Source organism: Periplaneta americana, chromosome 11 (assembly GCF_040183065.1).
Source record: "Periplaneta americana isolate PAMFEO1 chromosome 11, P.americana_PAMFEO1_priV1, whole genome shotgun sequence".
Lineage (NCBI taxonomy): Eukaryota > Metazoa > Arthropoda > Insecta > Blattodea > Blattidae > Periplaneta > Periplaneta americana.
In genome coordinates, this window is record NC_091127.1 from 56,763,907 (window position 1) to 56,787,464 (window position 23,558).

Sequence of the window (23,558 nt, forward strand, 5' to 3'; positions counted from 1 at the left end):
GTAGGCTATGTTTCATAGCTTTCGATTGTTTTTGTCCAAGGCCTCTTATAGACGAAGTCATTTGTTTTTTTATTTCATTGCACCGCCTTAGATGGCGTTGTTATTGTAATTTTGAAACTCATTTATCTCATTAAATATCGGTCCTATCAAAATTTTGCATGGAATAAACCTTATCGGAAATTATTTTTAAAGAAACTTTTGTAATATAATATTTTTCATGAAAATTAATAATAAGGGAAATATTTCGATTTATTTAATTCAGGCCCCCTTATAACCCCCCTTTTAAATAAAATATTTTGAATGTCATATAGCCTAAATTCTAAGTTACAGCGAACTTAATTATATTCCAATTTTCGGGCCCTTTTGAAATATTCGTAATTTTTACTACTACGATTAATGTTAAGAATAAATAAGAAGCAAGTATAATAGTAATTAAATTTGTTGGTTGATTGTATAATTTTACTAGTGATCTCATAATTTCATTATAAATCGGTTCAGCCATTATCGCGTGAAAAGGTAACAAACGTCCAGACAGACAGACAGACAGACAGACAAACATACAAACAAAAATAAAAAAAAAGCGATTTTCGGTTTCAGGGCGGTTAATTATATATGTTAGGACCAATTATTTTTGGAAAATCGAAAATTACCAGAAAAATTTCGGCTACAGATTTATTATTAGTATAGATATCTTCTCATCATATGTTGTACGCAGCTACTCAAATTACTATTAATGCTGTTATAAAATAGTTTTGTCAAGTTTTATTATCCGTGGTCACATGCTTACAAATTCCGCTTGTTATCAAAATCACGTAATTCCCACGCAGGAATTTTCTGCACGCTCTCACAACGCCCTCCCACCACGATCGACACCGATGTATGCAATCACTCCTATTTTATTGGCTATTTCCTTGGGTCTAGCCAGCCTACAGTGAGAGGTCCTCAAATAAACCAGGTAAAGGTTTCGCAGGCTGTAACGCATATTCAACTAGCGTCCCTGAATGTAATCTATGCAACCCCTTTAATACTTTACATCAGTGATGTGAAAGCAAGCGCATTTTTCTGACCTTGACGTCGTGCGCGGGCAGCAAGCGCTAAGTATGGAAAGAGGAAGGGTTGTGTATATGAATAAGCAACCTGTTGGATTAAGAAAACTGTGGTGCACAAACTTCAAACGGAACGTGAAATTTTATGTCGTTATTTTTATATGGCTTCTTTCTGTGTAATATTATCTATATTGTCTGTAAAACAAAAGTACTAACACTGATTTCTTAATATTCCACTTGTGTTTTAAATCTTAATAACATAATAGAGAGTTAAGAAGGAATATTCACTTAAATTCCATAGTAGTATAATATTATACTATATTAAGTGGATGAAATACATCATTCATAAAGAAAGTGATATTCCAAAGAAAGAGATTGAGTATGACATGATAAGTTGGAATTTATATTGATGGTATCTTTAGCCTTACAAAAGTAATCAATAAACTAATCAAACCAATATTACAGTATAAAGCAAAGTTACTTAGGTACTGTATAAGTTTCAAGTGTAACTAATATTCCATAACAAAACTCTTATCGCATCGTGCTTTTAAGATGATATTGGTGAGCAACTTCCTATCATCAGAATATTAAATTATTTGCTCGAAACCTGCTGAAGCTGACATTTTTACAACACATGGGCACATATCTTTTGCTTATGATGTAACAGTAGTTGCTTTATTAATTCATTTCCTTACAAACATTTTTCATGCGAATATTTTCAAAATTATCTTCAGTAATACGTATTTACGGTATATTATATTTACCAAAACATTGTTTCAGTACCTGTAAGGCTACTAAATAAATAGGCGTCTGAAAATGTCACTTTTCTATTTAAAAAAAGTTGATAAAATATTCCTTTTGAATAAAAAAACAAACTTGTGAAAAATGAGCATTAAAATTAAAACTTACATTCTTATAATTCACTTAAACTTCTCAGACAAATCTAAAAATTAACATGGATACAGTTTTAATAAGTTCTCTTCCCTTTATCTATTGAATCAGTGCTGGCCATCCCTCTATATAGCTCAACCGAGCGGCATATACCACCTCTTTCGTCTCTCTCTTTCCTTTCCGCTGTAAAGCGCTTAGGCTCTCCTGAGCTCTAAAGCGCGCGCTTGCGCTTATGGGCATCAATTGACATGACTGCTTTACATCGTTCAAAATTTTGTTGCCACTCTTCATTGCAACCTACCGTTTTATGCTCCCTTGTTCTGGTGTGATATGGTAGAAAAAATGCGTTAGTCTTATTTAATCAAAACATTGTACCATGGGGATGTATTGATAAGTAGCGGCAATATTGTGCCTACAATATGAAATTTACTTCAATTTAAGGCAGTGTCATTTTTGTGTCTTCTTACGCACGAAATGCAAAAATTAATTTATTTCCTTTTTATATCCTCTAAGGCAGTGCTTCTCAAATTGGGGCCGCGATTCCCCCCCCCCCCCCCCAATGGGGATGGTATAAAAAGCTGAGGGGAACGGAAGTTGATTTAGAAATTAAAACAAAACACGCTTTATTAACACACACTGTGTTTTCAGGAACATAAACATTTAACACAAACATAAAAAATAGTAGGTCTAATTATACAATAAAGTAAAAAAATAACTTTATTAAGCTACTTATCTGCCCTTGGGAGAAAATTTCCTAATTTTAAAAACTATTTTTTTTTTCTTGATTACTTGACATATAATTAAGGATTTTGACACAAAATAAACCCCTTAAATATTTTTGGGAGAGCAGGGGGAGGGCAATTCGCGGGTGCTCGTGTAAAGGGGGTTAAGTTGATTTGGCTAAACTGGAATAAGTACAGATTTGAACTATCCACAATGACTCTTCTCTTATGTTAAAGGGGTTAAGTCATTCTTCCATCTGTGATCCAGCTACAGTGCTCCATATTTTGTGACAAAGGGGTTTTGTTCAGTACCAAAGGAGAGAAGTTTACATACCTTGCAATTTGACTTAACCCCCTTTACACGAGCACCCGCGAATTTTTTAAAGCGAAAACTGAAATTTGTTTGTTTTAGTCCTTGGCCCACAGCTTTTATGTTAGAACAAAATTTGTATCACTCTCTTACTCCTAAGAGAACAGAGAATAAACTGTTAAAACAGTTTTTCTCTATATTATTCCATTAAGGAAAAATGTCATTTTATTTTTTGAAAATTTCAAGCATAAAAATAAAAATTTAAGATCTTGGAGTTTTAAATTAACTTTCTTAAGCAGTGGGACACTGCAGTTTGGCATTTAGGTACGTTAATCAGCTTCATTTTGGTGCAAGAATATGAAAATATCTCAATACTGAGTGTACTTCCTGTTAATAATAGTGTTGTAAAATGCTGTAAAACTGAACAAGGAGAAAAATCACCTACATCCTGAGGGTATGAAAAATTGTAAAACCAAACACACAGCTTCCTTACTGTATGAAAAACAATAGTCAAATTCTACCGGCAAATTCGAATTGTTATCCTCTGATTGAGGTTCTGGCTGATATGTACATCTATTATCAGAAGGCAGCGCATTTTCGTTCCCAAACGTACAACGGATCGAGTAGTTTCTTCTGGTATAGGTCTCGCAAGTACGGATTACCGACGGAAGGAATGCGAATCAAACACTGCGATAAGGAAGAGCGGGCGATAGGAAAGGTCACGAGATAACTTGAATGATATTCAAGAGTACAGTCGGAAGAGAAAATGGCATCGATAGAATCAGTCTTGCGTTGTGATAGTTACATTACGACTTTAGTTTGTTCCATTGCATGTGAGTACGTGTCTTGTACCGCACGATATTATTATTATTATTATTATTATTATTATTATTATTATTATTATTATTATTATTATTATTATTATTATTTCATTCGTAAACATATATTGCGCGTTTAATTAGCTTTGAATTTTTCTCTTGCTACGTTCTTTATTTCCACAGCGATGTCCTCATTTGTTCATCTTCTTGGAAGAGACAGTACTTCCATTGGCTCACACCTCTCCCCCCTCGGCGTGCCTACATACACACGTCAAAACAGACAACAACGCCACCATTGGTTTTCGGTAATCGTTTCTTGCGCGAGCTATAGCTACATCTATTACATCACGTGGATACGTAAGCAAGATCGAATTGCAAGCAGGTACGCATGGGGTCATTAAATAATAATGGTGTAATGCATTATAAATATGTAACGTCATATAACGTAGAAAGAACATTCTCTTAATTTAAACAAATTTTATGTGATGTTCGTAAAAGATTTGCATTTCATAACCTCAGAATATATGTTTTCGTTCACTGCAACGGGATAAGTTTTGATAAACGAATTATTTGTATATATTGTGTAAAATATAAATATTGATAATTTGTATATTGATTATTATTATTATTATTATTATTATTACTATTATTATTATTATTATTATTATTATTATTATTATTATTTTGTCCCTTTAACGTCGTGTGACGTAGGAAGAACACTTTTCTTAGTTCAAATAAATTTTTACTGGCAGTTATAGTATAAGATATAAATTTCATAATCTCAGAATATATGTTTTTGTTCACCATAACGGAGTTGATTTCGTTAAATGAATTAATTGAATATATTATAGGCCTACTGTATATAGAGTATTTACAGTTAATGTGTATCATGTTTACTATTATCTTCTATAATATATATTGGGGGTGAAAGGAAGGGATGAGTCACGTGTTCCGGCTTGTGACGTGTGCCACAATTGAAGCACAGTTTGTATCCCTGGACTATAGACGGAGAAGATGCATGACATGTGTCTTGAATAATATTGAGGTCACATCCTACGTGCATATTGAGAATATTGATTGGATTTTTTATTGTTAAAGACCTAATTTACATACGTAAATATAGTGAATATTAATTAAATTTTTAAAATTAATGAAATGACGTTTGTACTTGTGTGATGACGTGAGTATTTTATTATTGATTAATTGGTGATCAACTGAATGGCACCTCACATGCCTTGCTGGTCATGACTGTCTGTGAGATAGGTTCCATTTTGGATTTTTCTTTTCCTACACAAGCTGGTTCCATCTCAACTTTAAAATCTTGTCTACCCCTCTTATTTCAGGCGTCAGGATCTCTGAACTGGAATGAGGAGTCATGACCATAATTAACAGACTTTTTGTAACGACAAAACACTCTCATTGAATTATGAAAGAAAAAGCATCTTTAATTGAATGCTAATAATGTAATTTGACGCAAACAAACAGGTAGTTGCTTATCGTTTTTATAAAAACGTTATCCAACATGACTAATGCCATTTGCAAATATTTACCACGGGAACGCTTTGGAAAAGACAATATAATTTTTAATATTAAATATGCATGAATATAAATAGGCAAGAAATACTTTTCGTTTTCATCAAACATATCATAACATGTTCGTACGCGTCTGGATGCTGCCCGGCATCATGATATACATCAGACATGTTCAGCGCCGACATTTCTAGCCGTTAAACGAGGTGCAATAGTGACGTAGAATATCTTTTAAGCATGTGCCTGCATGCGATTCTGAAATTCTACGTCACTGTTGCACCTCGCTTAAAGGTTAGAAATGCCTGGCATAATGCCTAGGTGCTTAGACGCGTGCTCGAGATCCAATTATAAAATGTATTAATATTAGTGTTATGGTTGTGGTGTTCGGAAGGGATGTACAAATTGGAAGGAGGAGTCATTGTTTATTTCGGCAATCCATTTTATAGTATCTGTTTGTGCTTTACTCTTATTTTCATAAAATTCAACTATTTGTTTTGTGAATCTTTCGGGGTTCATTCTTTTGATATGTCAGTAAAATTTTAACCTTTTTTTTTTCTAATGTCACAATGAATGTCTGTGTTTATTTTTCTTGTTTACTTTTCAGTCTGTATTGTTCATCTATGACTTTTGGGCCTAATATGTTCCTGAAGTTTTTGCATTCTTTTTCCTCAATGTTTTCGACATCTGCTCTTCTATTCAGAATTAACGTTTCAAGAGACATCCTCGTTTAATGACGTGTCCATAATGTCTTAATTTTGTATGTTTGGATATGCACTTTTTATTGTAAATATTTTCAGCGAGCCGAATTGCTGTCTTCATTTTTTTGGCATCTAATTCCGTTCGCTTTTGTTTCAACTTTATTTTCCTAATCATTTCGCCGAGGTATTTACATAGTAGGACTCGTTTAATTTTACCATATTTGGTTTCCATATACTTTGGTGCCTGCAGGTACCGTATTCTGTTTTTTTCCTAGGATATCTGGAGACCGATTTTCTCCGCGATTTATTTTTTGGTGTTTTCTTTTCTCTCTCTCTCTCTCTCTCTCTCTCTCTCTCTCTCTCTTTTCCTTTTAAAAATTCAATCTGTTTTTCAGTTTTATGACGTCATGAGGTAAAATTGCTAAGTCGTCTGCAAATGCTAGGCAATCTATCTTTAATTTTCCTCTGTCTAATGTGATTGGTTCATTAATTTTGAGGATTTTTTTTTTTGTTTACGCCACTCTTTTATTACTTTTTCAAGTACATTGTTGAAAAGTAATGGAGAGAGTCCATCTTATTTTCTTACTCCTATTTTTACTTCGAAAGTTTCTGAAATTTCCGCCATAAGAAGACTTTATACTTTATATTTGTCAGTGTCTCTTTAATGATTGCAAGAGTTTTGAGATCTAATTAAACCATTATTATTATTATTATTATTCTTATTATTATTATTATTATTAATATTATTATTTATGAGATTTATTTATTTTAACTTATAACTCGTGTTTGAGCCCACCCAATGTTTTTCAAAAGTTGGCGCCAATGCTTATTCACATTTAAATTTACATTTATTATCTGCACTTAATATTTACATTTATTATTTACATGCGTGCAATTCATCATGTTTTGTTGACCTATCGTCCACATGGGGATTCTGTCTATCGTATTTACAGTGTCACATTAAAAAACTTGGCGTGTGTCAACTGCAGACTCTTTCATTCATTTCGGTCCACACCTGTGGAGTAACGGCCAGCACGTCTGGCTGCGAAACCAGGTGGCCCGGGTTCGATTTCCGGTCGGGACAAGTTACCTGGTTGAGGTTTTTTCCGGGGTTTTCCCTCAACCCAATACGAGCAAATGATGGGTAACTTTCGGTGCTGGACCCCGGACTCATTTCACCGGCATTATCACCTTCATTTCATTCAGACGCTAAATAACCTAGATGTTGATACAGCATCGTAAAATAACCCAATAAAATAAATAAATTCATGCATTTCGAAGAGTTAATCAAGAGGCGGGTTCATATGCACTAAAAACGGCAAAATATGCATTCACGTATGCACTTAAAAACCACGATGTATGCACTGTTAAAATTAAAAAAAAAAAAAAAAAAACTCATTTTATTTTAAGCAAATTACTATTGTTGGTAGTTTTTTATATTATACATAAGAATATTTAGATACCATCAGTTATTAAAGTTGTGTGTCCTTCAACTCATTGCTTAAGCAGTACGCTTTTGGTACATTCTTCGTTCGCATCGTTGATAAAACTAATTCAAAATTGATAATATTCTTACGGCTAAGCTATTCTAAAATACAATGCATTTTACACACTATCGAATTTTCCCTGGCTTCTCACCATAATAACGTGAAATATTCCGATTTGCCACGTCAGCAGGTAGAAGACAGAAAATTGCATTATCAGGCCTGTATTTTTGTTGACAGGCGGGGAAATTCGAGTTTAGCGAGCTCAAAGAAGTCTATCAACACTTCCTGCAATTTCCACGCCGATCATATTACAGCGTTCTCGTGACAACTGTCAAAACGTTATGCAAGTTCGAAGTACACGATAAGGCGGCTTCTTGTTTTCATTATCTCTTCTTTTAATCTTAACTTTCAACCATCATTATTATACCAGCCGCGGCGAAAATGCGACTCACGAGCACATTGTGGCTCGCTGTGCTTTTCTCTCGCTTTCTACCTACAACCCCCACCCTCTCACTCACTGGAGTCAAACTCCGTTCTATTTGTATTTGTCTCGGACCTGCGAGTGGCGTATCGTCGCAATATCTCTCTCGAAACCATGTACCTCTATAAAAAAACAAAAGTTTCAAGTAGGATGGGAGGATGCATTCTTTTGCTTACAATATGATGAAAATATTAAATGTATGATTTGTTCACAAATATTACTAGGAAAACGGTTGTATAACATAAAACGGCGTTATAAGTTACATGTTACTGATGAAACATTAAAAGGTTAAGTGTTATTATTATTATTATTATTATTATTATTATTATTATTATTATTATTATTATTATCATTGTCATCTCTGTACGTCTATTCTTTTACAGTAGATGTACGAATAATGCGGTTAGATTTTCAATTTAAGCTCACAGATTTACAATGTGACGTTAAATGAAAGCTAGATGTAAGGACTTGACAGATATTGAACTTTTCAAATCTTTGGAAAAAAATAAATATTTGAAGCTTCGTTCTTCCGCTTGCTCTGTTGAAGCCATGTTCGCTGTAACTTACGTTTGTGAAAAATTATTTTCAACAATGAAAATAGTAAAAATCAAATTTAGATCACGACTGACACACAAATACCTTCGTGATCAACTACGATTGGCAGTAAGTGACATAATTCCTGATTTTGAAACTTTGTCGTAGAGACATTCTGAAGATAATTAATTTTAGGTTGTTTTCTTGTTCATTTCTTTCTTCGTTCCACGTCCTAAACATTAACTTCCCCTTCTGTTGTCCGCCTCCCTCCATAGGTGCTATGCACGTTGCAGCTTACACAGTGGCTCGGCGCACCATGGCCTTTTCGCCACGGCTGTATTATACATTTGCACAGAGTCAGCAGTGCATTTCATTATGGAGTACTTTGTTGATTACCGCGGAATTTTCTCCAATAGTACTATCTGCATGTTGTCAGATTACAATAAATAAAATAGAACTACTGTAATGTGTTTTGGTTTCTTTTGTATTCCAGTTTTGCGATATTCCGTATTCTCAAACTCGGTTTAAGCACCAGATAGATAAAAAAAAAACAACACAATATGCGTTTATATGTGCTAAAAGCTGAAGAATGCAATAACCCCTTAAATATACACGGACATCATTTTATTTTTACTAACATTTTTAATATTAACTTGCCTATACCTCTGGAACAACGCCGTTTGCTATCCCCTTCCACGACTGGAGTTCGATGATACTGACGTAATATACAAACAAATCACTTTACTAGGTATAGGAGGGAAGAAAAGTAGTTCATCCATTTATGTAAAGTAGGAAATATTGCGCTTTTGAGTTTAATCATTTTCATTAGGTTTTTGTTTAATCAAAATACAGTACAGTATTAACAATGCGTGTTTTTACTCACGAACTGTGCTGTCCATGTGGACGTATTCATTATGCAGTGTATATTATACTGTCTACAGCACATTAGCGTACAATATAGAGAATGAAGTTAAATTGAAAAATAATCATAATATGGATATTTAAACACATTTCGATACAGGCTTCAGTTCTAATGTGCATATTATCGCACTATGGCATATTGTACTTAATTCCAATTACCAGTTCTTCGTACTAGTACCTCATGTTGAAATAATTCTGTACCTACTCTATAAAAGAGTACCTTACGTACTGTAAATTCAATCTTCACTTCTGCCCGAAAAGATAAAATTACTCAGACATATATCTACTGTCCGTCCAAGTGGTTATGTCGTAGGGTCGTAGAAAGAAGGGAAATCACGTGACAGTTAATTACTTAACGAGGCCCTTTTATTTAAGTTATTTTAAACAGTTGTATAATATTACGTAGACGTCCAATTCCTAACAGAAATTAATGTTCTCAGAAAAGAGCTAAGACAGCCCAGCCACTAGTTGGCGAATATAAAAGCTGGTTGGGGAAACCGGGATGCGACGTAGGCAAATGGACGACAGTACCTGTGCGAAAATGATTCAATATTGAAAGCTCTTTCGTCACTGGAATATCCGAACATATTTTTGGAACGTACTGATGCTACTATGACTGTATATGCGGTCTTGGATCTGTGTGGAAGACGGTTGAAGGGGTGGGAGTGAAGTACATTAAAAAACTCAGGTACAATAAAAATTGAAGTAAAAATAAAATGATGTCCTTGTATATGAGCACTATACGGCAAGAAGGATGAATAAGCATTCGAGCGCATGATGTTCCTTGTGCTTTTCTTACGCGGAGGAAGGAGCGGCAACCAAGGAGTTGTCCTCTACTCTACTTCCCTCCTACTCCTGTAGTAACGCACAGCAAAGAGCAAAGAGGTTGCAATGCATTAGTACTTTGTTATGATGTAGTCATAGGGTGTATGTTATTTAATGCATATAATTTACGATATGCTATTAATTTACTTAACTATTAGAGTAATATAATATACAGAGTGTTTCCGAGATGGTGTTACAAACTTCCAGAGATGATGGCGAAGGACACATGTATCAATTTGAGATAAGGAACCATGGTCCGGAAATGATCGAGTCGAAAGTTACAAGCAAAAATAGTTGTGTGGAAATGAAATAATTTTATTCCTCTGTACACCTTATTTATGTGTATTTATCTGTACATCTTACGCATACTGTATTCATCTGACGTTGTTTACGTTGTCTACCTACAGTATTCCATTCAGTGCGCTGTCTGAGGGATGGGGGACAGGAAACTACACTAAATCAATGCAGATAGCGTAATGTGTAACGGACATGGTTGGTCCTGATATGCGCGTCTGTAGACAGTAGTGTATGTGTACAAGTTGCAGTGTCCAGTCGATCAGTCCTAGTGAAATGGAGGAGTACACGAGAGCGGAATAAGCAGACCTCATTTTCGAATACGGATGAGCCAATGGGAACAGTAAACAAGCTCACAGATTGTATCGGGGCAAGTACCCACGTAGGAGACATCCGGCCCATATAATTGTTCCACGACTGTTCCAAAAGTTAAGGGAAGGAGGGCACGTGGTGCGAAATTACAATTCCATTTCCACACAACTATTTTTGCTTACAACTTTCGACTGGGTCATTTCCGGACCAGGGTTCCTTATCTTAAATTGATACATGTGCCCTTCGCCATCATCCCTGAAAGTTTGTAATACCACCCTGTATAAGAGAAGAGAATGAATGATCGGGTGAAAGAAGAAAACCAAATTGTTATAATATAGTCTAATAGCTGTTTAAATCAAGCCTTTAATGAGCATAAATTTTAAGGAAAAAAATATTAATACGCTCTAGGTGCATTGATACAAGTAATGCATAATGTAATAAAGAGGCACTAAGTACAGTCATAAAAAATTAATTCACATATAAAAACAAGAATTCATTGACTGTTGAAATGATAGGCTTATTTCCTCTTATGAGGGACACTTCTGAAATATTCCTTTGCAGCAGCTAAATTACATTATAGGAAGTATTCTTACAAGGTAACGGTATTCAAATCTAACGACATGGACGAAATACCAGTGTGTTTGAAAGCATTCATTTCCTTGCATAGAATCTCTTACAAACTCGTTCAGGTACTACAGAACTCTCTCAAGTCTACAGGTATGCCGCCTAAAGATCACAACAAGAAACCTGATGATGTCTTCGAAAGTGTGCTCAACCACATTAAATCATTCAAGGGAAGGAAAAGCCATTATGATCAGTCAAAAAGTGATCGAATATATTTTCCCGACAATCTCATCATAAAAAATTATGAAATGTATATTTCACAAGGTCGTTCCGATGTGTCTTATGAATACTAAAGAAAGATTTTCAACACCAGATTTAACATATCATTTGGACATGCATGCCGTGACACTTGCAGTACATGTGACAAGTTTCAGGCTGATCTCAAAGTTTGTGAAAATAAACTCTCTGATAACTTTGTGTCTTTTCTGGCTGTACGTAAGTCATGTCAACTGGTGTCCATAAGCGCAAGCGCCCGCTTTAGAGTTCAGGAGAGCCTGAGCGCTTTACAGTGGAAAGGAAAGAGACAGATGAAAGAGGTAGTATATGCCGCTTGGTCGAGCTATATACAGGGGTGGTCAGCACTGATTCAATGAATAAAGGGAAGAGTACTTATTAAAACAGTATCCATGTTAATTGTTATATTAATCTGAGAAGTATAAGTGCATTATAAGAATGTAAGTTCTAATTTAATGCTCATTTTTCACAAGCTTGCTTTTTTATTCAAAAGGAATATTTTCTCAACTTTTTTTACAGAAAAATGAAATTTTCAAATACTATATGTTTAATTAGTGGCCTTACAGGTACTGAAACAGTGTTTTTGTAAATCCAATATATCGTAAATACGTTTTACTGAAGACGCTCTGTTAAAGAAATGCTTTTCCTCCCGGCTGATATTCCAAATAGCGTGCTGTACGCTAGTAAAAAGTTAAAAGGACTTCAGTTAATACGCGCTTCGTGGGAAGCTTTTCTTCAACATTGTAACATCTGTCTATCATTAATCAGAGCAGATAATCCGCATGTTAACATGATGAGACAGATGTCGAACTCAAATCGTCATGTGATTCCCTCTGCCTTTCTTTTCCCGAAGACTTTACTAAAGCTACAATTCGAAATTTTCGAGAAGAATTGCGAGGTCGTAAATATGAATCATGGAAGACTTTTCAGGACGGGGAAAAGGTGTTGAGATGTATAGCGAAGTAACACCCGCCAACAGTTGGATTGCAAACAAGAAAGGACTTTCGACTAGTGAATGGATATCTAGCCTGAAAATGACAGCAAATTTAGCAGCTGTTCGTTCCGTTGCCGGCAGATCTCTCGACTGTACCCGGTGCAGACATGGCTGCCCGGAGATTGAAACTTTAGCACACGTCTTGGGATTCTGTGAACAGGGATTGCTCTTGAGGAACTCTAGATATCGTCTTGTAAGATCCAAAATTGCTGCCGTATTAAGAAATAAGGGCTGGATAGTAGAAGAAGAAATCTCCTGTCTAGCTGAAAATGGGTCAACGAGACGAGTCGATATTTTAGCGTACAATGCTGACACTAAACAGGGCATCATAGTGGACCCCACGATACGTTTTGAAGTAGAATGTCATCAGTCAGCCGAGGTCCACCTTGAGAAAAAGTCGATCTATGAGCATACAGTCAACTATTTCAAGCTGAAATATGCCTTAATTCACGTTGAGGTATTCGGCTTGCTCATAGGTGCTCGAGGGACTATACCAGCTTTTTTCGAAGAATTTCGACGGCAGTTTGCTCTGCCAACATCTCTGAGGGATGACATTGTGATAATTGCGTTAAAAAATCCTGCCAAATTCTAATTTAATCACATGGTGCCACATTAATAGCAATTATAATTTTTCATACCCTTTTGTTTCCCTTCTTTAAAATTTAATATCTATGTTTACATATGTATAATAATTTTTTTTGAGGATATACTGAATCCGTATTGTCAAAATTGTTATAGTGATCATTGATTCAATATGATAATAAGAAAAAGTCAGTATTACAGCTGTATGTTCATATAACTGTAATATTGACTTTTATTTATTACCATACTGAAGATAGTGTATTAAAAATGTTGAACGTATTTGCAAGGAAATGTTTGTAAGAAAATGAATTAACAGAGCAACTACTATTACATCATAAACAAAAGATATGTGCCCATGTGTTGTAAAAACGTCAACTCTATAGCTTCAGCACATTTCGAGAAAATAATTCAATATTCTGATGATAGGAAGATGCGTTAAGAGTTTTGTTATGTAATATTAGTTACATTTAAAACATATACCTAGGTAACTTTGCTTTGTACTATAATATTGTTTTGATTAGTTTATTGATTACGTTTATAAGCCTAAAATACCATCAATATCAATTCCAACTTATTATGTCATACTCAATCTCTTTCTTAGAGATCACTTTCTTTATAAATGATGTGTTTAATTCACTTAGTACAGTATAGTTGTACTACTATGGAAGTTATGTGAATATTCCTTCTTAACTCTTTATTATGTTATTAACGTTTAAAACACAACTTCAATATCAAGAAATTGGTGTTAGTATTTTTGTTTTACAGACAATATAATATAATATCGAACAGAAAGAAGCCATATAAAAATAACGACTTAAAATTTCACGTTCCGTTTGAAGTTTGTACACCACTGTTTTCTTAACCCAACAGGCTGATTATTCATATACATAATCCTTCCTCCTTCCATACCTAGCCCTTGATGCCCGTACACGACGTCAAGGTCAGAAAAATGCGCTTGATTTGACAACACTGCTGTACTATGTATACACTCGTATACTCGTATACTCGTAGAATGACACTGTATTCGCTTTGTTTCTGTTATTACGTACCAGCTAGGTCCGGTCTGCCTCCTAAGTTTCATAAAACAATGGCATATGACGCTGAATGTTCCGGAAACTGTTCATCCTTTTTTGCCTTGTACAGTTCATATGCATTATAAAATCTTGACCTTTGTTTACAAATAATTTGAAATGAATTTATGCAACGGTCGCATATGATTTGTAACTAAGGAATAAAATATGGAAGTATACTAAAAATCCACTCCCTTTTAATCACAATCACAGTACGTATAGAATGTTGTTAACTCAGCTTTGTAAATTATATGAAAGTAATTTGAAATGCAGATAAATATGAATAATTTAGTGTAATAAATGTAAACTAGGAATTGTAAGTAAATGTATATAATATAAAAAACAGTAAGCGATTGCGATATACATGTTTAACCTCATATTTCCTTAATCTGACATCGCGGACACTAAATTCCCTTTGTTAAAATGTTCTATAGAACATCCCTTATTTCCTGTTTAATTTTGGACGCTTGGTTGAATCACCCTATATAGTGATAGATGTAAACCGTTGTGCTCAAAAATCATCATAGCTGACAGATCATACGTTTGTGTCACCACGTATCACATTTTAATTTCTTCGTGTAGTCGAATATTGTAACAGCTGTGACTCACTACCTATGTGAGAAAAATCGTAAGAGTCTTTCCTCGACACTTCTATCTGACGTGACATAACGAAAATCCGAGAGATTTATATATCGCGACGTTTGTTTTATCTGTGATAACAGAAAGAAGACTTGCTTCATTCCCTTCTTTTTAATGTATTTGATTTAAGGGGACTTGTACTTAAATAGCCTTACGTGAAAAAATCTATAAATCTGCAAATATTTGGTCATCAAATGCACTGAAAGTTTCAGTTATAATTTGATACAGTTTTTTACAGCATTACAATATATTCATCATTTAGAAATATATTAAGGGGTAAGATTTAAGTTTTATGTGGATAGTTTTTTCTTGCTAACTATTACAATTATGTTAAAAAGAGAATTAAGTTGGCATAGATGAGTATGAATACACATATGTCAAAGCAGTTCATGTGAGCAGCTTAATATTTTACCGCTGATTGTGAATAAGGTGATCTTTAAAATATGTTATAATAATGTTTAAGATTAGTTGTGTGAATTTCTAAATTTTATATTCAAAAACACTCTAATTAAAATTCGTAATTTCTATAAAGTAACTTGAAATTCTTACATAAACATCATAATAGCCTACTTTTACGTACTTGACTTCTGAAAATCTACACAAAATTTCAGCTTTCTGACATAATTTATTTATATGTATACACTATATAGTCGGCTTACAAGCTTAGGGTGCTATTCATAGACATTTCGCTAGCCCGCGCTACGAGCGTGCTAAACTAGCCACGGCTATCGACTGGTTACTTGTACAGGATTCATATATCATATCGCTAACACTGGTTTATGAATACGAAAAAGTTAGTTCGCTGATCATCCACCGGAAGCCCACGCTAAGAATGTCTATGAATACGGCACATTAAAGTAAAAAATATTACCTCTGAGAAAAAGACATTTTCAAAGTCTTAACGAAACCTAATCCTCAAAATATTATTTTTAGTAAATTGTTTCTCTGTATGCGTATTTAATTTTCAAATTCTAAATTTGTACACATACATTATGTAGCCTACATTATACACGTCTTTTTGTCAGAAGTGAATGTGTTTTGCTTGTAAACCGACGATATACAAAGTAAGATTTTTTTTTCGCATGGTATGTAATAATAATGTGCAAATTAATTTACTTTGAAATGATTGGCTGATATTACTTGTCATTGTAAAAGGGTGAACAGATTCTGTTTGCTAGAAAAACGACTCTTCATAACTGCTTTTCATGACTTTCTTGACTGTAACACGAACATTCATTCAGAATGTTCTGCCCAAGGGCAGGTCCTTTACTGCAAACCCAGCATTCTCCATTCTTCTCCATTTTCCGGCTTTCTCTTAGTCTCCGCACATGATCCATGTAGGGCTATCTTATTGTTGCCTATCATTTAATATATCTTCTATTCATCTTTTACTTCCAGTGCATCTTTCAGTAGGTAGTTTCTTCTCAGCCAGTGGCCCAGCAAACATCTTTTTTCCTTCCTGATCAGTTTCAGCAATATTCTTTCTTAACCTACTCTTTATAGTACAGTTTAATTTATTATTCTGTCTGACCATTTCACATGTTGCATTCTTCTCCACATTTCAAATGCTTTGCCGTAATGTCCAAGTTTCTGTCCCATACAGTGCCACACTCCATACAAAGCACTTCATTAGTCTCTTCCTTAGTTATTTTTTCCAGAGGTCCTCAGAACCTCAGAAGATGTTCCTTTTTATATTAAAAACTTCCTATACCATTGCTATACTTCTTTTGACTTCCTGGCAGCAGCTCATATTACTACTTAGAGCACATCCTGAGTATTTGAAGCGGTATAATTTCGAATTCTCAAGTTTACTTTCTTTAACTTTCTTCTGATAACCACGGTCTTTGTGTCTTGTTTTCATTTATCTTCATCCAATACTACTCACAGCAGTCATTTAGCTCTAGTAGCATATCTCTTATAGCAGTGGTCGTCAGCACTCGTTGAAATGTGCAAAGGGTACGCGATGCCGTCCCGTCTGCACCGTCTTGCAGCAGGGAGAGACAGAGAGCATACCCGCTAGCAGCTACGGAGTGCATCCTAGTGCACTGCGTTTTCCGCGGGTAAGAAACTCTAGCCCCAGAATGCTCTGTGCTGACGATCCCTGTCTTATAGTATCGTCTCCTTTTCTGCTAGCAACACCACACCATCATAAAATCTTAGACATTTTATTTTTCTTCCTTCTACTGTCACCAATTCTATGTTTTGAAAAGAATTCTTCATTAAATCCTCCATGTAGATATTTAACAGATTAAAATAATGGGCATCCTTGTCGTACTCCTCTCTCTCTCTCTCTCTCTCTCTCTCTCTCTCTCTCTCTCTCTCCAATGGCTGGAGAGGGCGTCCTGCGCGTGTAAGACACTAAGGCCCAATTGTATAAAACTCCCCGACTAAAGATCAACTTTGATCGAAGATCGAAAAGTGAACCGAGTTCATACACTTCTTCTATTGTATAAAACTTTTCTGCGATCAAATTACTTTGGTTCAAATGCAATCTAAGTTTACGTGAAAAGGATTTGGCAACATCGCATAAACAGGTGAAATACGTGATGCGCGGACAGGTTTGTTCAGTGTTGCCAATCTAGCGACTTTAACTCTTTTTCAACAACAATTTCTTTTAACTTTTATATTGCTTAAATAGGGATTTAGTGACCTTCTTAGCACCCCATAGTGACAAAATTTAATCTTTCTTTGTTGATAATGAGAAATCTAGCGACTTTACAACTACTTTTTGCGGACTTTCTGTATTACACTCTGTTGGAGACACTGGTTTTTTTGTGCAATGTAAATAATGGCGGACAATAAGAAGAAGGTTGACTGTTCTCCAAGTTGTTATGTTATGGTGTTTGTTACTGCTAAATATAATAAAGCTTTATAAAACAACAATTTTCGTTTAGTAATACAGTTAATTGAACATTTATGGATGTACCTATCATAGCCATTAATAATTAATGGTTGTTATAAACATAATATAATTATAGGTTATGTTATTTGATACTGCTGATCACGATAGAGCCTTATAAAATATAAGATTGTTTGTGTTTTAAGGCAAGAAATTGAAAGAAAATAAATACATATATATATATATATATATATATATATATATAAATGTACCTACCATATCTATTAATATTAATAATAATGAATATTTTATTTGCACAATCTGTCACTACAGAAAAGAAAGAACTGAACTTGGATCATCTAACTTAATCGGAGAAATTTCTTCAGTCAAAGTTGACTTTAGTTTGAGACAAATTAATCTCAGATTAGACTTTATACAACACAAAATTCTAAGTTCAGCTGAAACAAGGATCAATTTAACCTCTGATCTAAGATTAAATAGTTTATACAATTGGGCCTAAAACGGCCTCTGGCTCAAAACCAGAAATGTCAATAAACAACTACTCTCCCTGTTCTACTATCGTTCAACATTTCTTCCCCTATTCTGACTTTGAATAGTTTAATGAACTGAAAATTTCAAAACAAACAATCGACACTCTACCATATCAACATCAGAGTGCGAAACGTTATTCAGCACAATGACGGAAGTATTCTCCTAGTCTCCCAGGCAAGTGGGTTGATCCTCATCATCAGTGTTATCTCTCTACTTTAAGAGTTCATCCACATTTGTATATGTACTGTACATTCAGAGTTGCCAATCTGGTGCTTTTGGCACTAGATCTGGTGTTTTTGAAAGTCGTCTGGTGCCAAATTTAAATAAATTTCGCGTTAGCGAAACTATAGTGCTTTTGCAGTAATTTTAGTGCCTAATCTGGAGCTTTTGGAGAAAAGAAGAAAAATACTGATGAAAAAGAGGTTCTTTGACTATGCAGGAAAAATATTAGTTATAACTAGGCTTCGTATTCCAGCTACCTATAAACTAGAATGAAGTTGGCTCATTCGAAGTATATGTGACGTCACAGCGCAGGTACAGGTACATTCGTATACAAAATAGTTACGCATCCTTGGCCCTCTTCCTGTAGAAAGTCAAAACCGGGACGCAGTCATGGTGAGTAGTCTTATCGATCACTGCTCTTACTAGTCGTGTTATTTAAATAACTACATCTTTGTGGCTGATTGAAGGTTCATTGCAGAGGTAAAATGCCTTAGGTAAGACGCTCAAGCGTGTAATATTGCAGGATATTTAAACTAATATTTTCACTGTCAATATAAACAACATTGCATATAATATGTGTAAAATGAACGTAAAAAACAGTGCACTGAAAGACATTGCAATACCAAAAGGCACAGAAAATGTGTTGAACGTAATGCGAAAGAACCAGTACCATCACAATCTGAAAATTATGAAGATATTAACTCGACGTTTAGCATGGATTTCTGTAGCTTAGCATGATGTTCAGTACGAACATCCCAATTAGTAAATTAAATAATCTACATTTTAGGGAATTTCTAGAAAAGTACATAGAAAATTAATGATGAGCGACATGTAATACCCTAATGAAACACGAAAAAAATATCAGACAATAGAAATATCTTGTACTACATCATGCACCAATATCGTCATGTGCTATTGAAAGAATTTCTTGCAATATAACATAATTTAAAGTGACATCCGCATAGCAATGATCAAGTTCCGTAACTTACGAAGGCAAGTTATTATTTAATGGAAAGTTTTATTTTATTTTATTGGGTTATTTTACGACGCTGTATCAACATCTAGGTTGTTTAGCGCCTGAATGAAATGGAGGTGATAATGCCGGTGAAATGAGTCCGGGGTCCAGTACCGAACGTTACTCAGCATTTGCTCGTATTGGGTTGAGGGAAAACCCCGGAAAAAACCTCAACCAGGTAACTTGCCCCGACCGGGATTCGAACCTGGGCCACCTGGTTTCGCGGCCAGACGCGCTGACCGTTACTCCACAGGTGTGGACTTAATGGAAAGATCAAGCATGTTTACTAGTATAGCTTCAGAATATCGGTAGTTGACTGTACTCCACAAACACGCAGCGACGACCTGTTTGTTTATATCTTTATCCGTTGCATTACCTGTGTTCGGCGTACTATATACCCAATGTGTCTTTAACTTCAGTCTTTAGGTAGCTGGAATATGGAGTCTAGTTATAACGGAAACCATTGTAGTCGCCTCATAAAGAATAACCACAGTTCACCGCCTCTACGAACCTTGGGTCGCGCGCCAGGAGCGATGTGAAGGGGCTTGCTTCCCTGAGTGGAATCCCAGTTCCCTTGAATGCATGTAGCGGGTAGAGGTAAAGGCTGGTTCACAATAAACCGGGAACGAGAACCAGAATGAAAACGAGAAGCAGAGGACGTGAATATGAAAATTTTTGATTCACAATAAACCGAGAACGTAGACGACTATGCATATCGATATGTAAAGTCGATATTACGCAAATTGATCAATGGCGTTCTTTCATGAGTACAAGGCAGCCAACATAAACACAGGTTAACCAACTTCGAAATTTCAACTGAAACATTTCATTAGGTACAGTACTATAAATATGCCCATGCATCTTTATTATCACAACCTATTTTAAGTCTACCATGACGTAAAATAATTAGAGAAGAAACATTCATAATAGAACAAAAATGAACACAACAGTAGTTATTGAATTGAAGCATGAATATGTAGTGTGTAATACAACCAATACAGTAATAAAATATGATTCACTTACGATCGGTGTTCAAAGATGCAGCTATTTCTCATCTTTATACGAGGCGCGCCGCTTATCGTAAACGTGACGATTTTCCTCAACACTCAGTATTAGAATCTCATCAAATAAAACTTGCTCCATGATGCACAGCACAGAACAAAATAATGCATAGGTTATGTCACGGTCTTCTTGCTACAAAATATACGACAACAAAATAGCGTTTAGATGGCAATAGAATGAATCTAGTGGGCTGTGATCGGAAACGTGAATGCCGAAGTTGAAACTTGGCCAACTCTCCGTTCCCTATCCCGGGCTCCGGCAAGCTTTTCGTTAATTGTGAATACTCATATTTAAATGTACACATTTTAACAATTTTACCGTTTTCGTTCCGATTCTCGTTTTCGGTTGATTGTGAACCAGCCTTAAGCTGTAACTGTAGTACACCTGTCTTGGGTCTTGGTGTTCTATGATTGAGTCTCGTTCGCAGCAAAGTTAGTTTCTATCTGTTAAAAAGCTGAATGTGTTACAGTGATTGTTTTAAATGTGTGATAATATTGTAATTGTGACGTGTTAATTTAAATAGGGAAAACAATTAAAATAGTTATAACAATTCATTATCTCGGGGAAGAGTAGTAAGCTCAGCGATAAGTGACGGAACCATCTAGCAGTAATCGGCAACTGTTTTACCGTTTAAGCTGATAAATGAGGAATCGAAATCAGTGGAGGGGAAAATGGAACTTTTTATTGCAAAACACTGTTAAATTCAAACAATAGACCATCTCTGTCTATGGAAATGCTGTTTTTCTGATAGCGAAAGAGCAGTTAATCTTAAACTCCATGGTACAAAGTGCACTGCAATTGCATGTAGTGTATTGGCACCACATTTTGAATAATTGATAATAATCAGTGACGTATGAGATCAAGGGTATAATTTGCTACTTGATGAGAGCAATGACATTTCTATCACAAAACTGCTAGGAATAGTTATTAGATATTATTCTAAAAATACCATAACCACATATCTACAAGTGGTAGAATTGAGACAATGTAAAAGTCAGTATGCAACGTATTATTATATTTACTAACAATCATTACGATAGGCAGGATAGGCTTATTTACTGAAGTTCTGGTGTTTTTTGAACAAGGATTTAACGCTTTCTCATTTTTCGAGTTGGCAACACTGTGTACATTCATGGTTACGAGATGGAACACGAATTTCAGATGAAAGAGCATGTAGGAAGCAACAGCCAGTAAAGGAGATGACGTAATTCGAGACATTCTTGGGTCATCTGAAGTCGATTATCAGGTTAGTTTCACTTATTTTTTAACTGCAGCACTGAATAATAATATAATAATTATAATCATAATGCTGTGGACTACACATATTGGTTGGTAAAAGTTTTCGTAAAATATGGTGTAAATATACTTAGAAATATTATGTTTATTTTCTTATGTTAACGTTCCCAACATCATCGCCAGAGGGCTAGCTACTTGTGGCGTGTTTAGAACTGCGCGCGTTGGCTGGGTAGTCATAAATTTGAATGAGATTGTTGTGGCTGCAGTTTTGAAAGTCGTCTCAACTCCACCCAAGTAATACTAATGGGATAATTTTATGATTGTTGCTTAGAAATTATGATTGCAAGAATCTTAAAATACATTAAAAATAATGTAATACATCTGAACAGGGAATTTGTCTGCGAAATTGTTGGCCGTTTTGTGTTTTTTTACATATAAACATTCCGAAGGTTATAGATTTTATTGTTATTTTTTTTTCAAGATCTGCTTTTCTATCGCAAGAAGAATGTTGTTGTTGAGTTCCAAGGCCCCTTGCTAGTCCTAACACACTGCGTGGAGCCAAGACTTTACACGAAACTTGTGTTCTGTCGAGTTACCCAGTTCGATTTGGGACAGCGGTAGCGAAGGAGCTAACTGGAGAGGCGGGAAAAGGTAGGGCTGAAAATCATTAGGCATCAGCTGTCGTTTTCGGTATTTGTATATTTATGCTTATGTACATTTATTTGGTAGAGAAAACGTAACATATTATTACTGTAGCATATCGTAACAATAAATGAATAGTAATTAGTCACTAAACTTATCCATAAACTTGACTTATCGGAAAAAAGTCCTTGAAATTATTGTGGCATGCAAGACGCGCTCTACAGGTCTACACGGCACATTTCTTTCATTTGATATTAGTATGCTTTAAATTTTTAGTTAAATTATGATTTTGTTCAAACATAAACTCTGTTTAAAAGCTTCGTTGCAAATTAAGTTTAATTTGTCTACGAACATATTGCATCATGAACTGGGACCATTATTAGACTATTATTATTATTATTATTATTATTATTATTATTATTATTATTATTATTATTTACATGTTGTAAGTAGTATTAGGTTTTCGCGAAAATATCAATCTTTTCATTCTTAACGAAATAACTCACGTCATTTGCTGTTACAGAAAGGAACAAATATGACAGTATTACATGATCATTCACTCGCATGTCAGTTATTTCGATGGCTGCTCCATAATTTTATTACTCTCATAAGTTGGGTTATGTTAATATTTCATTCGGTTCTTCACGAATTTGCAGTGACATTAAAGACTCCATGTAACGGTTGATTGGAAATTAAAAGAATCCTACAGAAATTTTGAATGCTGATGTACATAAATAGACATTTTCATTTGGTAAAATTATTTGTAAAAATACAGAGTGATTCACGAGAATTTACCGTCCCGTACGGGGCTCATTTCCGAAGACATTCTGAGCAAAAAAATGTCATAAACATGTGTCCTAATCTCAATATTTTTAGAATTACACTAATTTGAAATTGTTTTAAAATACCATTATTCTTTACTTTTAAGGGTAAAAGAATATTACAGATAAAAAATGAACTATTCAGGAGTATCATTTC

General features: G+C 34.8%; 1 protein-coding gene across 3 annotated transcripts in view; it reads left to right on the plus strand.

The window, feature by feature from the left end:
- Positions 1-23,558, plus strand: part of LOC138709027 (protein croquemort-like) — a 192,683-nt gene that overhangs the window by 7,058 nt on the left and 162,067 nt on the right. The window contains exon 1 of one of the 3 annotated variants that reach the window (XM_069839496.1): positions 21,928-21,948. The exons of 1 other annotated variant lie outside the window; for it this stretch is intronic. The gene's annotated coding sequence lies outside the window, so the exon portion shown is untranslated. Of the gene's footprint in view, positions 1-21,927; positions 21,949-22,439; positions 22,590-23,558 lie in introns of those variants that run through there. One more of the 3 variants, XM_069839494.1, reaches the window with a different exon arrangement.